Genomic DNA, 6,000 nt, shown 5'->3' on the forward strand with positions numbered 1-6,000 from the left:
ACATTCTCATGCCTCCATCACTCTTACGTGCCAGGACCACCGGGGCCAACCATTCCGAACTCTCTACTTCCTCTATAACTCACGACTCTTTGAGTTTATTAAGTTCTTCCTTCAAGGCATCACGAGCCATGATAGGAGCCCTCCTAACTTTATGGACAACCGGCACAGAACCACTCTTGAGAATTATTTTGTGCGCAAAACCCTTCAACTTGCCCAAGGTTTGAGTAAAAACAGAAAGAAATCTGTTTTCCAGCACTTCTGCCGTGAGTTTCTCATGCAACTCAGCGCCATCACTCTCTCCCCTCACATACATCATCGGGTCTGCTTTCCCCGGTCTTATTTCTAGTTCTGGAGCAGCTTGCTCATCCCACCCTATCACAGGGTCACCTTTGTGAGCCACATATACCTTTCCTTTCAACGCCCGTCCTTCAAACTCTATATCAGCCCACTCGTAGCCAAGAACCTTGATGGGTACTCGCCCATAAGCACACGGGTTTATATCCGAACACAACAAATCAGACACCCTCTTGTGGAATTTAGATTCATACAGTTCAGGGGATATCATCGTGTATGGTGACCCCGTGTCCACCATCATTTCCATTGGGACTCCGTTGACCATGAGCGTTGCCCACGCTCTCTTCTTGCAACGGCCCACACTTAACAAAGATCCTTCAGGTATGCTACCATTGTCTTTGTCAGAACATCCCATGTACCCCACAATTGTCACACCTTCCTCATCATCATTAGTGTCCACCAACTTCACCGATTCTTTAACCAACACAACACCTCTGCACATGCGGGCATAATGACCCTTAGTTTTGCATCTCCTACATTCCACACTGGCAGCCGGACATTCTTTTGCGCCTGCCACATGTCCCCGCCAACTGCATCTCCTGCACAGTTCCCTTGACTAGGGTATCGGCTTACTGTCCTTGTTCTTTGCTCTGGCATCAAGTGATTTACGGGGCATCACAGCGTGCACCGTTTTTCCTTTATCGGACATCTCTCTGACGCTCTTCCTGGATTCCTCAATGGCACAAGCTATCTCAATGACCTTCTCCAGGGGTGGATCTTTTTCTATCCACAACCTTTCTCTAACGCGCACATCACATGTACGCATCATCACCTGATCCCGGATGTACTCGTCAATGGTACTGGTAAACTTGCACGTCGCTATCAGAGTGCGCAGGGCAGTCACATAAGCATCGATGCCTTCATTAGAACCTTGAGCCCTCGAGAAGAAGTGGTACCTTTCGAGCACCACATTGGCCCTCTTGCCGAATCGTGCCTCCAATTTGCCCAAGGCTGTTTCGTAAGCTAACACTACTCCTGGTACGGCATCACCCCCATCACTCACCCGGACTGGCCAGGAATGCAGGAGGCGGACGTGCACTGCATGTTGAGTAGGGTTTGGGTATAGGCAGTGTAGGTCTATAACTTCACGTTAGTGCCAGGCAAAGAAATCAACTTAAATTGTCACTAATCACAGAATGCTGCAGATCTTAGGCATCTGAAGGTTAACACAGTCACAAACTCTTGAATTGTTCACACAGGGTTAACTTTTCAACAGGATCCAGCGGGAACGCCCCTTGATGCGTGCTGCTACATCACGCGTTACCCCCTCGACACGCCGGCTGCAGATGCCGACGCGTGTGAGCTTACAGCTTCTTGCCCCCTGTGCTCCGCCTTTGGTCTTCGCCTTCTTTCTAGGACCCCCATTCACGACGGGAGGCCCACGCTTGACTTCGGCCACAGACGCCCGCGGGGGCAGCTGACGCGCGCGGGGGCAGCCCTTCTCCTCCTCACCTGCAGTCCAGTTACTGCAGCGGGGCCGCGCTCGACCAGGGCCGGGGAGCACAGGCCGGGCGCGCGGGGGCAGCCCTCCTCCTCCAAACCTGCACTCCAGCACCTGCTGCGGGGGCACTGCGCTCGATCCTGGATGGAGAGCGCTGGCCAGGTACGCTGGTTACGGTTGTCTGCGTGCGTGGGAAGGCCTCCTCTCGCATTCCTTCTCCTAGACTCCTGATGCTGCGGAGACACCGCGCTCGACCCTGGCTGGGGAGCGTAGGCCAGGCTGAAGTGGACGTGCAGGGAAATGCTCCTCTTCCGTTGGAGGGGCTCGCTCGACGCAGGCAGCGTCGGCCGGAGAACTCTTCCCTTAACGGGCCTGGGCAGCACTTCGGAAACGGACAGGCCTCAGGGAAGGGAATGTAGGCAACTGCTGGGCGGCGAGTGGCTATGTGGGTTGGAGGCTGGTTGCTCTCGTCGCCAGTGTAATAAGAAAGCGTATACCATAGGTAAGTGAAGATCCTTTAATAGCAACCAGCCTGAGCCCAGCAGTGCTCAGCCTACATTACAGCTCTCCACTTAAACTCATAACCGTTGTACTTGGAATGTGGAACATTAAACAAATGCAAGCATGATATCAGAGCAAGAGTGGAATTCTACGAGGTAGAATTCCACTCAAAAGCCATTACACATTATAACAAACTACATACTTGATTATGCAATGTTTTGCTCCTCATACAGAAACATAGGCATTGGCTGCAGCATACACCATAGAGCTGTAATATTTCTAATTTTCCCATGTTGGATAGTAAAACAGTGAATGCTTCTGTATCACACTTTTGCATACTGTGAAACATATATTAAGTAGGTAATAATGCATCACTTACTACATGCTTGTACTACTACACACAAAACATAAAGGGCCTCATTACACGTTGCACGCTAAAAATCGCAAATTACCGGCATGGCGCCCTTAACGTGTCCGCCCTCGCAGGAGGGCACTAATAGCGTACCATTACGAGTACGCGGACACGAGCATTGCGCCATGCCGGTAATGCCCCTACTGCCATGCCGTTAAACTCCCCCAAAAGTCTCTTACCGGCTTCGACGACAGTGCAGATAGCAACTCCGCCTTGACGCAGCATGCAAATAGCAGAACCGGAAACAGCGTCATCGCACAGGAACGGGAAAGAGCACGGCAGTCATCTTTAAAAACACAATCCATTGCCATCCTCTGCCCCCTGGACCTGTTTGTAGTACTTTGCTGTTGGAGATTTCCAGGAACACCCTTACCATGCCAAAGGCACTTAAAAAAACAACTGACTACCAGCGGAAAGAAAAGTTTTCAACTGAGGAGCTACTTATGCTGACCCAGACCTTATCTGACAATGCTGCAGTGGTCTTTACAAACGACATGTGGCGGGAGACACTCCTTAAAAAAAAGGCTATCTGGGCCGAGGTGGCACTGAAAGTAAGTGCTGTGGGCACCAGCACCCGCAATGTACGTCAGTGCCGGAAAAGATGGGATGACCTGAGACTCTGGGTCAGAATGATCCTGGCAGAAAATCATAACATTGCCACCGCAGGTGGATCTGGGTCGCCAATTAAACTAAAGGAATGGGAGCAGACATGCGCCAACCTCATCGGAGTTGAATGCATCGAGGGAGTCGGGAGGATGGAGCATGGCGCGGCAAACACTTCAGATGGAGGTAAGTGTACTGATGAAAGCATGCAATGTGAATCTACTGGTCCCCACAAATGTCAGCCCAGAATCACCTCATGGATGGCCAAACATCCACACATGCATCCCACCCTGCCCATGTCAGTGCCAGACCCAAACACACACACATGCACACATCAACAGAGCCAAGTGCCACACACAACACTGCATGGATGAGCCACTGAACTGACACATCACCTGCATCCTTCACAATGAAGTCCAAATGCCAACAACTGCATTGATGATGTTTCCTGCATTAAGTACATTGAACTATAACCAATGCCATCCTCCTTCTTGTCCCCGACAGGGTCACATACAGACAGTGAGGATGCATCCCAGGCACCCCCTGCGCAGAAGAAAAAAAGGCCACAGCCCACCTAGGACACCCCCACGACATTAAGGGGAAAAGGCACAAGGCTCCATTTGCAGAGTCTCAAACATCAGTCGAGCGCCACTGCCAAGGCCACACCAAACCCAACTGCCCCACCTCTGGAGGTTCACTCACCACCACCAATCACAGCCACCTAGGGACCACCCTCAGCTGCAGCTAGTTCAGCAGGTGAGGCGGCAGCCACTGCACCATTATCTGATGTGGAGGACCCAACAGAATTCGACCTGGGCATGCACACCCCAAGCCCCCCTGGGACCCCAGAGCAATCACCCCAGCACACACCTGGCTCCAACGTCACTGGTGACGAGACCATGGGAGCCTTCAGTAGCCCCCTGGTGCCTCCATCTGTACACCTGCCAGCATCACAATGCACAGCAGCCACACCAGCACAGCCCAACACAGCCCAACACTGCCCTTGGCCTGGCCAGCATCAGCCAGCGAAAACAGGGTCTCACTGTGGAGGAGGCTGCCCGTCTCAGGGCGGAGATTGGGGAGACATCCAGGCACTCCAGGGAGGGGATGGAGGCATGCACAGACAGGCTGTGTGGGGAGCTCATCCGAGTTCGGGAGGTCCTCACACGTATTGCGGACGCAATGGACTGCCAATTCCCACCACCACCAGCACCAGGACAGTCTGCCACTTCTTCGTCCGCCAGTTCGCGGCAGACAAGCCCACTCCGACGCTCCACACGCACCACCAGGCGCACCTCTAGGCAGCCTCCAAATGCTGGTTTTGGCAATGACCAATAGGGAGTGAATGTTCATGCTTCCGCGTGCATGCCTGGACGCAAACATTGTGGAAGACACATGAGGGACTGTTGTGGGGGGTGGGGGGAAGGGTGTGATGGGACTGTTGTGGGGGGTGGGGGGAAGGGTGTGATGGGACAGTTGTGGGGGGTGAGGGGAAGGGTGTGATGGGACTGTTGTGGGGGGTGGGGGGAAGGGTGTGATGGGACAGTTGTGGGGGGTGGGGAGAAGGGTGTGATGGGACAGTTGTGGGGGGTGGGGGGTAGGGTGGTGGGATGTTCGGGGACATGCTTATTTTCCTGTTTAAGTTCATAAATACACTGGTGTTTGAGTAAAACACAGGCCTTGACTTCTTCATTGTGTATGTGTAATTTATTGACGCCAGGGTCCATTGTGAGCTAACAAACAGACACCAGTGCATCACTAGCCAAATCCAGGTGACAGTACGAGAACATGTTACTCAGAAGATTTGGTTGATCAGATGCTGTCTCACAGCACGTCACTCCAGGCCATCCCCTCTTGCATGACCTGCATCCCCTTCACCTCCATCCTCATCACCATCATCATCCTCATCAGGTGCTTCTATTTCAACATCAGGGGCAGTGGCACATTCCGTCTGATACACATATTGTGCAGCATGACACATGCCATGGTGATCTTGGCCACCTTCTCATGGCCATACAGGAGAGCGCCACCAGACCTGCTAATGCACCTAAACCGTGACTTCAAAAGTCCAAAAGTCTGCTCGATCACGATGCGGGTACGGGTATGTGCACGATTGTATTCCTCTTCGTGCCTGTTCTGTGGGTTCTGTACAGGTGTGAGGAGCCACCTCTTCAGGGGATAGCCGGCATCCCCTATATGGGGGAAGTAATGGGGTCCTGTTACTTTTCACCACAAGTGTGGCCTGTTCATATCACAAACATTAACTTGGCATTGAGATTCAAGTATACAATTAACAGCATACATGCAAATGGTCTGTGTAACTGCAATGTGCAAAGGTGAGCTCAACCCTGCAAGTAGACATGACCCATTGATGCCTCCAACAGTAATTGACATGTCCTGCGTGAGGCCAGGTCTTAGGTGTCCCTGTGCCCAGGCAGATTTGGTACCACACTGGTGTGTACTGCCCTTCCAACATTGATGTTGCCATGCTGAGAGGCATCACTTCAGTGGTGCTATGGGTTTGTGGTGCATTGCTATGGCTAGGGGGTATCCCTTAGCATGCATTGAAGGGCACAATGCATTATTGATGTCGTGCTGGACGAATTCTGCATGACTATGTTGACGGCATGGATGACATTTGTGTATTTTGTGGCGTGGAATGTTGTGCAATGTGGATGTGGATTGATGC

The sequence above is a fragment of the Ambystoma mexicanum genome, chromosome 4q (assembly GCF_040938575.1).
Source record: "Ambystoma mexicanum isolate Mex_15411 chromosome 4q, UKY_AmexF1_1, whole genome shotgun sequence".
NCBI lineage: Eukaryota > Metazoa > Chordata > Amphibia > Caudata > Ambystomatidae > Ambystoma > Ambystoma mexicanum.